At 43.8% G+C, this 12,712-nt stretch overlaps 1 protein-coding gene across 2 annotated transcripts in view; it reads right to left on the reverse strand.

Moving 5' to 3' along the window:
- The window catches only part of TIAM2 (TIAM Rac1 associated GEF 2), a 1,035,624-nt gene that overhangs the window by 809,895 nt on the left and 213,017 nt on the right, over positions 1–12,712 (reverse strand). The window lies entirely within an intron of this gene.

Here is a 12,712-nt window from a genome sequence, read left to right on the forward strand (position 1 = left end):
TTCCTGCTTAGTATAAGAATTCTGCCTCTCAGCGCGCGCGCGTGTATTCCTGTGCACTGACAGACTCAGCCACACCAGACACACGCTGCCACGTGCAAACCGCCGCGCTGGACGCGGAACCAGCCGCCTTACTGTTGTTGCATGCGGCGGCTTTTCCGTGTTCTGCCCTGCTACCAAACACACGCTTCCACGTGCAAACCGCCGCACTGGATGCGGAATCAGCCACCTGCTCAGTAGCACATGTGGCGGCTTTTCCATGATCTCTCACAGAAGAAAAATAGGACTGTTTTACCACAGTGAGTGTATTTCTAAACTTGTTTAAGGTTTTTTTGTATGAAATTAAGTCCTGACTTTTGTTACTTTTTCTCCAACGCCATTCAAATTCTCTAGAGCAACTTTTCAACTGTTTAGTAGCTTTGGTCAGCCAGGGTTGGCAACTAACACAATGAGAGCGGACATTGGTAAAAGGGGCAAAGGCATCCATGACTTTTGTGATTGAGCTGTGGTAGTGTGTAGCTGCCAAGTCTGGGTGAAGGATGATGTGAGGAGAGGTGCCAATGTGTACTTGTGCCAGCATTGTAGGAAAAGAGTAGGGTAGAAAGAAATTAAGAACGTTATGGTCAGAGGGTGGGGAGTATAAGCAAAATCAGTGATAGCACAGAGACGAGTAAATATGAGGTGTGTGGCCATTAATGTGAGTTGAGGCAGTGGACCACTGAGAAAATCCATAAGAGGTGGTGAGTGACAGAAGTTTGATGGCCACAGAATCATTGGTGTGGTCAACAGGATTGCTAAAATCACCCATGATTATGGTAGGGATTTCAGAGGACAGGAACTGGAGGAGCCATGCAGAGAAGTGATCTAAGAAAACGGAAGTACGGCCAGGAGGCGGTAGAAAGATATAAATATGTTGGCGCTTATAAAATAATAATAATAATAAATCACGTTTTTTCCTATTACCTGTTGATGAATTGCTGAGATTGCTATTTGTGCATTTGCAAGCCTGAGGAAACCAGGAATTTGAACAGATTAAAGCTGTCAAGACCTTTAAACTGTGAAAAAATGAGATGAGCTGAGTCAGAATTTTATTCTAGAAAGGGCAGAATGTTAAGATCCTCATGTGATCTCGTTAGGTAAACACCAAAATGTTATTTCTCCAATTAATAAAAAGCTTCTATAATGTACTTGGGCACTATGTAGTAATACAGTGTTTAAGATAGGCCAATTACTGAGCAACATTACAAATGCTTAACAGTTTAACTGTGACCCAAGTGACAAACATTTTTGACCATGCGACCCAAGTGACAAAAATCTACAGCACACCATAAGAGTACATTGCATTTGACTATACTTTGCATAAAGTAGTGGAACGATCATGGATAAAATATCTTGGCATTCACTTTCTCCTAGCTTAATCAGTCATGTGGCTTTAGGGCATGTGGCTAGAGTTCAAGAAGCCTCAAAGCATAAAGTTTACTTCAGCACTGATTTCACCTGTACTCAAATGCACAAAGGACACATGAGCTATGTAAGCTTTAAGCTATAAGGTTGCTCGCAGATATCAACAATACAGGATTTCAGGCTGATTAAGCAGAGCTAAGGCACTGACTGAATATAATTAAAGTAAACCTGAAGATATATATGGCATGACGAGATAAATATTTAGCTATTGTTCTAATCCTCATTATGTTTTTTTCTAGAAGCCCATTAACTTACCTTAGTGGCCACATTCACACTGTAACCACTGAAAACTGCTGGCACTTTTACTGGTGATTTTGGCACTCAACACAGGTGTTTTATGGGTGTTGGGGTGTTAATACCACTGTCTGGCACTTGCTACAGATTGTGCATGCATTTTTCATTGACTTTTTTTTTTTTTAAAAGAGCTAGTCAGCAGCACTATGAAAGTGCTTGCAGCAGTTTTTTAAGAGTCATCTTATATAAATATTGTACAGAGAATGTCCTCAATGAGAACAAAAAAATGTAGTTTGTAGTAACTTTTAGCTAGGGCTTTAAAGTGCCTGTAGATGCCTGGAACAATTTCCAGTATTTTCACAGGTGTCCCCTTTTCTCTCATATTCCTAAACATAAACACCTTGACTATGAATCCTTTGAGATGCATGAGGATTAATGCTCCTGGTGCCGGAAGTGCGACCAGGATGCAAGCGGCTAGGGGACGCATGTGCAGTAGCCGCTGACTAGCACTGACAGCCCAGCTTTCCAGGTGTTGCCGTTGCTCCCGCGGGGGGGGGGGGGGGTGTCAGGAGGCAGGCACAATAGGAGTCCATGGAGCTGGAAGAAGCCCCAAGTAAGTTAAAATCTTTTTTTTTTTTTTACTTAAGTGATGTTGAGCGGCCACTATAAATACTCTAGGGGAATAATTAATCTTCAGCAGAAGCGGTCATTATTTGCTTCTTTAGACAACTTTTATCTAGTGTGTGAATGTAGCTTTAGCCTTCCTAGTGGGCCTCTCCTAAAATCATCTCAGGCACCAGAAGATATTTTGGTATCAGCAATAGCCAACCAAACCCCTTCTGCACAGCTGAAGTAGGTAATTAAACCAGTGAGCTCGAGGTGAGAGTCATATGGTGGCTGCCATATTTATTTCCTTTTAAAATTCTGAGTTTAAGTCCGCTTTAAAGGCACAGCAACATGCACCCACATCTACAGTCCCAGATTATGCAAGGGCTGAGCAGTAGTGTAGGTAGTAGGTAATTAACCACTTAAGCCCAACTGGACGAGATTTCCCCGCTGCTGGCCGCTATCCCACCGATCAGTGAAAGGGATTATAAATCCCTTTCGCTGATCGGACCCCCCCCCCCCCCCCCCCGGAGAAAAGCCGACAGCGTCTCTTCAGACGCTGCGGCTTTTCTGAGCTCTGGTCTCCTTTCTTCTGCCTGGGAGCGAGATCGATCGCTCCCAGAACTTTTTGATTCTGGCCATCTTGTGGCCAAATAGCAAATTACACCTAAAAATAAAAAGTTTTAAGAATAAACCTATAAATATATTAAAAAAACCCTGTTTACCTCCCACACCAAAAAATACCCACATACAAGTTTAAATAAAAAAAAAAAAAAATTACAATAATAAAAAAAAAAAAAACATAAATAGTTACCTAAGGGTCTGAACTTTTTAAATATTCATGTCAAAGGAGTATATCAATATGATTTAATAAATTATGGGCTTCTAAACAGTGATGGACGCAAAACAGAAAAAATGCACCTTTATTTCCAAATAAAATATTGTCGCCATACATTGTGATAGGGACATAATTTTAACGGTGAAATACCCGGGGCATATGGGCAAATACAATACGTGAGTTTTAATTATGGAGGCATGTATTATTTTAAAACTATAATGGCTGAAAACTGAGAAATAATGAATTTTTTCCATTTTTTTCTTATTCTTCCTGTTAAAATGCATTTACAGTAAAGTGGCTCTTAGCAAAATATACCACCCACAGAAAGCCTAATTGGTGGCGGAAAAAACAAGATATAGATCAATTAATTGTGATGAGTAGTGATAAAGTTATTGGCAAATGAATGGGGGGTGAAAGTTGCTCGGATGTAAAAAAATTTCAACCCTTCGGGCTTAAGTGGTTAATAATTCTCCATCTTGGGGGGCTGCCTGCTCCTTCCCCGCTTTGTGGTATAGATTGCAGATCATGGTCCTGGGCAGTGAGACCCTGTCTGGTGTTGTAAGTATAGTGTACCAAGTGAAAAAAATGTATGATCACAGTGACGATATCTTTTTTCTTTTCTTTTTCTCTCTCCGTCCACTTCCTACGACCTCCTGCTTCTCTATCTTGTCCCTCTCTAGCTCTTCTATCTCACCTCAGTGTGTGTGTCAGAGAGACAAGGGGATCCCCGGGCACTGCACATGACAATGCTGCTCTCTCGGCTCCTCTCCACAATAGCCACCATTGCCAGTGCGCACAGGTCAGTGCACCTATTTCTGCACTCTGGTCACCATGTTGCCGGGGAAGTGGAGAACACTGGCACATTGGGGTGGGGAGGAATCAGTATAGAGTATATCACATAACATTAGGATCATAATGAGTGGAGGAGGGGGGGGGGGCTACCCTGCCCAACACCTTCAGTCACATCTTGCTATGGGAAGGGGGGCTACCTAATACTGGGGGCACGTTTGACTTCAGAAAAGGGAGCTGCCTAGTACTGGGTGCACATCTAGCTTTGGGGGGGGGGGGGGGCTGCCTAGTACTGAGGGTACATCTGGCTTCAGAGAGGTGAGGCTGCCTAGTACTGGTGGAACAACTGGCTATTTGTACTGGTGAGGGGGATGCCTCATTCTGGGGGCACATCTAACTATGTATACAGTGGAGGGGGCTTGTAAGGGAATCATTGACTTTTTCAGTGACCTGTTTTTGACGCAAAAACTGGGTATCTTGGCTTATATGTGGGTCGGCTTATACACGAGTATATGCTGTACATTATTTCCCTCTTTATTCCGTCCGCTGAAAGAAACTTCTTTGAGCATGTCGCTTTTGTCCCTTTTTCCTCCCTCTACAGCAAAACAATGGTTCTATAGGCTGCAACCCTGTACTGCTTCAATAGAACATTTGTCCCCAAACTGTTGTCAAAGGGTTCGAGACCTTATCCCTGTGTTATTATTATTATTATTATTATTATTATTGTTATTATTAAATCAGCACAGATGTCTAAAGAGCTCTGCTAGGCTGAAAGACAAAGTCCAGCAAAGTCCAAAACTGACTGTATGCATGCTATATTAGTGTGGTTCTGTAAAATTAACAAACTGACAGATCATTGCATTCCAGTAGTATTGGAGGTGTGTTTGGCTTTCAGGGACAACAAAGGGACAATTTGCATATTCAGCAGTGATGCATTGTGGAAGACCCCATATGCTCAAAATACTGGCTAGAATTCCGAGTAAATGTCCTTTTGATATCAAATTGCTGAAATGGGATCAGGAATTGTAAAAATTGCATACGTGCGTAGGCTAGCTTTCTAAATCCAATTGATCTCAGATCTGATTATTGATCTGATCACTTGCTGGAATAGGATCAGAAGTGAAAAATGCAGTGTGCATCAGGCTTTACTACGCAAACCCACTGAAGAATATGTGTACAAAATAAACTGGTAACCAGCATCTACCTTTTTTGTATGGTATACATGATTCAATATTCTATTAAAATGATAGTCAAATCAATTATTTCCAACAGGTCCAATCTGATTTCTGATCATTTTTGTATAGAAGTAATCAGAAAATCAATAAGAAAAACGATTGGACATCAGATCGGACCTGTCAGAAATAATTGATTTGACCGTCAATCTGATGGAAAGTTGCACTGTGTGGTTTTGTAATGCCTGGTACAGGCATTACAAAAGAATAAAAAAAAAATGCCCAACAGCAGCACAATGACAACTGACAGGGTGAACAGTCAGTGAGCTGCATGGGACTAGTGTTGCCCCCCCCCCCCCCCCCCCAAGCACCAGGAACAGAAGAAAAAGTCACAGTAAAAGTTTCAGCAAGTCACATGCCCAGCAGCAGCGAGGCATGGAAGAGCCACTTTACAGGATAGAAGTTTGTAGTGACGCAGAGGGGATGTTCTCCAGTATTAGATGCATGCATCTCATAGTGCTCTGGAAACAGGCAGAGCTGCTCTCCTGGAGGAGTCTAAGGAATAATCCCACTATGAGGAGGAGGACAGGAGAGCCCATACTGACGGGGACACACTACTGGGGGAGGAGGACATAAAGGAAGGTGAAGGGGAAAGAGCTGCTGCTCCTGCCTTCGCCCACGCATGCTCTAGTCTGCACCGATTCCTTCTGCACTTTCTTCTAATCGGGCCTCCAAGCCCGATTCTAATCGGGCCTCCAAGGAGGATGTGACGCTTTGTGCTCCATACACAGGAGCTCAGGTGCCATCTAGTGGGTGAGGCTGATGTGAGCATGCCACATGCTGAATGAGATCGGAACTTACTAGAGGATCTGGAAGGGCCCGGGAGAGGAGGAGGAGGAGGCCAGGAGCAGTGTAGGTAACAGCGTCGGTGGCGAAAACCGCTACTTTGACGATATGAATATAGTCTTGGGCCTGATCACAATTTTCGGTTAAAAAACGAAAATTGTTCAGCCCTACTCGGTATGCCTGTAAACAACCTGTCTTTAACTTTAGAACTGTGGCTTTATTTTTAAGGATTGAAACCTTAACCACATAAGGACCAGGGGATTTTTCCCTTATCTGTGCTGCGTGGGCTCTTCAGCCCACAGCACAGATCGTGTTTGCAGCATGGCGATCAGAATTCCCCCCCTTTTTTTCCCCACTAGGGGGATGTCCTGCTAGGGGGGGTCTGATCGCCACCGGCTATCTGTGTTTGCGGGGGGGGGGGGGGGGCTCCTCAAAGCCCCTCTCCGCAGCGCTACTCTGCCCTCCCTCTCCTTCCCTCCCTCCCCTCCTTGCTGTGGGCAGCACAGGACGGCGATCCGTCCTGCACCACCTCTGATAGGCTTCAGCCTATCAGATGCCGGCGATCCCCGGCCAATCAGAGGCCGGGGATCGCCGATCTCCTTTACGTAGGGCCGTAAGATGTAAACACTGGGATTTCTTCCCCGCGTGTTTACATTTAGCCTGCGAGCCGCGATCGGAGGCTCGCAGGCTGTTCACGGAGACACCCTCCGTGAACTGATATGGAACGGGCGCTCGAACGAATTCCACTTACGACCTGCCGCTGCCTATCAGCGTTAGGCGGTCGTTAAGTGGTTAATGGGAAAAAGAAAGATATATTGGCCAGAGCTGCGCAGGTGCAGTGGACTGTTGACTTCCAGTCGGAGCCGGAGCATCGGTGAGTGGCTGCGCGGGCACAGGACGGCTGCAGGGTGCTGGTAGAAGCCCCAGGTAAGTGAATCTCTTCTTTTTTTTTTTTTTTGCAGCCGACTTGCGTATCCCTTTTAACTTAAAAAAATCTCTCCTTAAGTTAAAGACAGAATTCTTAACTTTAGGTTTGTCTGAGGTAAGTTTTTAAGTAAATACTACATGCTTTATCACCATGGTGAAAACAGTAAAAACTGCTCAGAAACGTTATTAAAGACCGGAGATGAGCTTAGTGAATTGAGGCTATTAAGTATCAACATAAAAACACTGTAACAATACTTTGACAGTACCATTTTGATTACCATGGTTGTTGCACATACTGTATATTATGTACAATTTTAATGACTAAAAAAAAACAAACATTCTCTTGCAAGTATATAGTGAGTGCTCAGTTAAAGGGGAACTGAAGTAAGAGGTATACGGAGGCTGCCATATTTATTTCCTTTTAATCAATACCAGTTGCCAGGCAGCCCTGCTGGTCTATTTCTCTGCAGTAGTATCTGAATAACACCAGAAACAAGCATGCAGCTAGTCTTGTCAGATCTGACTTTAAAGTGTACCCGAGGTGACATGTGACATGATGAGATAAACATGTGTATGTACAGTACTAAACATATTAATAACCAGGGTGTTTTACTTGTTTTATTTTGCTGCCTGAAATATTTAATTTTTAAGGCTGGAAATGACAGCTTCTGTCTTGTCAGAACCTTGTCAGGAATATAGTAAACATCATTGATAAGCAAATTCGTGGCAAAATACATTTTCTACATATTTCTGAGAGCAGATGGAGAGAGAAAGGGTTAATATAGTTCATGTATTTTCATTTAGGGACACTTAATAGACTGCAACTGAGCAGAGACAACAAAACATTCAATCTACTTTCTAAATGTTTAAATATAAAATAAAATCCTGGGATGTCTTAAAAAGTCATTTTTAGGAGTAGGAGGATAAATATAATTGTTTATCTCATCAGTTTATTTTCACCTCGGGTTCACTTTAAAGTCTGAAACACCTGATCTGCTGCATGCTTGTTCAGGGGCTATGGCTAATAGTAATAGAGGCAGAGGATCAGCAGGGCTGCCAGGCAACTGGTATTGATTAACCAGCCGGGCGGTATGGACGAGCTCAGCTCGTCCATCACCGCCGGAGGCTGCCGCTCAGGCCCTGCTGGGCCGATTTTCATCAAATAAAAAGCAGCACACGCAGCCGGCACTTTGCCAGCCGCGTGTGCTGCCTGATCGCCGCCGCAGCGCGGCGATCCGCCGCGTGCAGCGGCGAAAAGGGTCCCCCCAGCCGCCTGAGCCCAGCGTAGCCGGAACAAAAAGTTCCGGCCAGCGCTAAGGGCTGGATCGGAGGCGGCTGACGTCAGGACGTTGGCTGACGCCCATGACGTCACTCCGCTCGTCGCCATGGCGACGAAGTAAGCAAAACACGGAAGGCCGCTCATTGCGGCCTTCCGTGTTACTTCTGGCCGCCGGAGGCGATCAGAAGAACGCCTCCGGAGCGCCCTCTAGTGAGCTTTCATGCAGCCAACTTTCAGTTGGCTGCATGAAAGTTTTTTTTTAATTTTAAAAAAACCCTCCCGCAGCCGCCCTGGCGATCTTAATAGAACGCCAGGGTGGTTAAAAGGAAATGAATATGGCAGCCTCCGTATACCTCTTACTTCAGTTTCCCTTTAAGTTTCCATGTACATTATTTACCTTCAAGCAAGAGCAGCCACCACAAAATGAATGGTGCATTGCTTTCACAGAAAAATGTGAAAAGGATAAATACTATAAGCCAAATCTTTGGTACAGTTGTATTGATGCATGCACAATAAATAAATGAGTTGGACTAGCACATGAAAGCTACATTCTTCTTACTTTGAACATGTAGAAATATGGGCACAGTATTAGACATGTTTAAAAATGCATTAACATTATATCTTCAGGCCAAAGAAAGCTAGCAAGTACTAAATGTACTGTATATTGATCAATAATGTTATCTTAAACTCTTCCCTGCTACAAAATAAGCAGTTATATATACAGAAAAGGGTTCCCTCAGACAAAAACTGTACCAACTCACCTTTTATGCTAAAGCTGCCAATAACTGACTGATCCCATAGGGAGTTCCTGAAATGCAGGCAACTCACTTAAAGCCTTCTTTTCTGTTGCTACACAGGAAAAAAAAAACACAACTGACTTTTTCAAATGTGCAAACGTTAACAGCTAAAAACAGAATCTGGCTGTACTGGATGTATTTCTGTCTTCTAACTACACCCCTCACCATACTGATATTTTTTTTCCACTAGTGGAACAGTATGATGCATGCTTAACCAACAGGAGTTTTCCACAAAGCACTAGAAGAGATTAGCCTGGATGGACTGGCACACAATCTGGGAGTCCCCAGGGAATACTCCAATGACTGAGCTTGTTGTTTGACCCTGCATTCCAAAATTACCACGAGGCTGCTAAAGGAAAGCGACCACAGTACTAAATTTGCTCAATGAAAGTGCGCTTGCTTTCAGTTAAACCATAGACCTATTTAAAAGTAAAACAAACAGAGGTACTGTGTTCTGGTTTAAACCTGGTGTTGCTTGAAGGAATACTATCGATACCCAACTGTTCTAAAATGACAATGTACAAATAATGTCTAAGTAGCTGTGTAAACCCTTTCCTACTTTTCATGTTAAATATCAGAGGAAAAAGCTGTAATTTATTGAGGTTAGGATTTAGCTATATTGGGACAAATCAATTGCAGAAGGGGTGTCTGCTTCAATGCACAGCCAGAGTTGCATATCAGACTACAGAAAGCAAATATCAAACTTATCAAACTCTGAAAGCAAAAACAATATGAAAAGCTGTGACAATTCGTTACATTTCCTCTGCTCTCTTCAGACACTTCAGTCAGAAACAGAGCTCTCAACAGCAGCAGCTCCTGTGTCCTGTCTCTTTCTGTCACACACAGAGCTACACATAGAGTTAACTGATCAAGTGTGAGGGGAATTTCCCCTCTCCTCATGGCTCAGTCAGCCGTCAGTTTTGGCGACAGTAAACTTTGAAAGTAATTTGCTAACAGTAAACAAAGAAGTTGCTACTAAAATGTATACACCAGTACTTAGCAGCAATTCCCAAACAATTCCTGTGTCAATTCAAAAAAATATGTGAATCGATAGTATTCCTTTAACTACAAAACTCTTTGGAGATTGGATACAGAAAAACTGACTCCAATGAATGCCTATGGGAAAATATGCATCAGAAAAATCGTGTTTAGTGGAAACAGGCCCATTGGTATTCATTCGAGTCAATTTTTCTGCATCCATTCTGCATCCAATCTGCGTGTAGTGGAAACAGGCCCTTACTCTGTGAAAACCGGACACTAAGGGCCAGTTCTCACTAGGCCGAAGCGGTAGCGCTTTTTAAAGTGCTAGCACAATAGAAAGCTAACGGCAGTGATCTCACTGCCACGATTGCCGCCGATCACGGGCGTTTCGCGATTAATGGCAATCACAAAATGTGTTACCTGCAGCATTTTGCCACGATTCTCGAGCGATCGCGGTACAGTGCTTGTACAAGCGCTGATCGTGAGCATCAGAAATCGTGGAAGTGTACAGTAATTTTTACCTTGCTAATTGTGGTAGAAGCACCCATGCAAAACAGTAGTGCTACGCGCTACCGTTTTGCGCATTTAAGTGTGAATGGGCCCTTAAACTAAAAACTGTGTACGGCTTTGTTCACATTTAAAATCAAAATCGCAAACACCAGCGTTTTGTGAGTGATCACAAAGCGCTCAGAAAAGCGCTCCTAGTGGGTTTCAGGCCTAAGAGCAGAGAACCCACTTATAGCTTTAGAATAATACATGCTAACATAATTAAAACCCACGTATTTTATTTGCCCATTTGTCCCGGTTATTACACCATTTAAATTATGTCCCTATAACAGTGTTCTCCCCAGAGCCTATTAGCCGGGCGGAGCAACCACCTGGGTCTCTGTTCCCGCCCGGCTGCTGTGATTAGGCTCCATCTACAGCAGAGACTCGTTCCTCTGCACAGAGTTTTGAATCATTCCTCTGCACAGAGTTTCGATTCATTCCTCTGCATGGAGTTTTGAATCACTAGGCAGCTCTGAATGCAGACTCATCTCCGCCCTCCTCCTCCTCAGCTCCTTCCTATCAGTAGCGTGGAGGGGCGGGGAAAGCTCCTAGCACAGAGCAGAGATGAGCCAGACCGCGGGAGCTTTCAGCTGCAGTCCAGACTTCAGGCACAGAATAGAATGTGCGGCTCTATTGCTTTCCTTTTGGTGAGTCACCCGATCTCCCCCAGCTACTACTGTGTAAAGACCTCACCTTCTCTCCCTGCAATGTCCAGAAACCTCAAATACTGGCCGATTAACAAATCAACACATTTATTTTTTTCTACTGATAATACAGATAACAAGCAGTTTACAGGATCTGTAACCTGAACCTGGTGCTGCATTTACTCTGCCTCCTGTTTTCCTGCACTTCATCACAAACTGACCTTTGTTAGCTTAAATGAACCCCCAAGTGTTCAGTTAAATCACTGAGATATCCAGCTTTCAGTATGGGCAAATGAATGGCAAAACCTTCAGTACAGCATGTTTAACCACTTGAGGACCACAGTCTTTTCGCCCCTTAAAGTGAACCTTAAAGAGACACTGAAGCGGAAAAAAAAATATGATATAGTGAATTGGTTGTGTACTATGAATAATTACTAGAAGATTAGCAGCAAAGAAAATATTCTCATATTTTTATTTTCAGGTATATAGTGTTTTTTTCTAACATTGCATCATTCTATAATATGTGCAGATTACACAACATTCAGCATTCAAAATGAGTCTTTCAGAGCAGTCTGTGCACTAATGACCTCTCCTCTAGCAGAGAAAAATAAAACAGTTGAGATAATAAAAGTCAGATAACAGCCCTCTCCACGACTAAACTTAGTCGGAGAGTTAATGGCTAGTTTGCATAGAGATAACAACTGGAGTTTCTTAACTCTTCCTGTACTGGAAACAATTAGACTGATGTATCTGATCTTAATGTTTTATTTCTTAGCTGTACTACACATACAAATCATAATATCATAATTTTTTTTTCCGCTTCAGTGTCTCTTTAAGTCAAAAATAAAAAATGAGTTTTACTCACCTGGGACTTCCCTCAGCCCCCTGCAGCTGATCGGTGCCCACGTAGAGTCGCTCTGATGCTCCTGGACCAGTTGGCGGCTACTTCCGGTTTTGCTGTCACCGGCTGTCAGGCTGGGAACGCGAGTGATTCTTCGCGTTCCCAGCTACAATAGCACCCCCTATACTGCTATTGCGTCCTTCCTTGCCGCAATAGCAGTATAGGGGGTGCTATTGTGGCTGGGAACGCAAAGAATCACTCGCGTTCCCAGCCTGACAGCCGGTGACAGCGAAACCGGAAGTAGCCGCCGACTGGTCCAGGAGCATCAGAGCGACTCTACGTGGGCACCGATCAGCTGCAGGGGGCTGAGGGAAGCCCCAGGTGAGTAAAACTCATTTTTTATTTTTGACTTAAGGTTCACTTTAAGGACCAGAGCCTTTTTTTCCATTCAGACCTGTGACAATCCAGCCCCGCGATCCCGTCGAGATCTGCTCCCGTTAGCGTACGCAGGAAGTACGGGCGCAGACGGACAACGAGACCGGTTGCTGGATCGTCAGAGGTAAGAAGAAAAGGGCGACAGAGCGTGCCAATCCCGTCGAATCTGCTCCCGTTAGCATACGCAGGAAGTACGGTGAACAGACTGACAATAAAGATTGGTCGCGCAGCTGCCGACAATATGTAATGGGACAAACATCCACCAATCCCGTATTACTAGGCCACTGTTGCCATGCAGGTCTCATGCACTAGA

This window comes from Hyperolius riggenbachi, chromosome 4 (assembly GCF_040937935.1).
Source record: "Hyperolius riggenbachi isolate aHypRig1 chromosome 4, aHypRig1.pri, whole genome shotgun sequence".
Lineage (NCBI taxonomy): Eukaryota > Metazoa > Chordata > Amphibia > Anura > Hyperoliidae > Hyperolius > Hyperolius riggenbachi.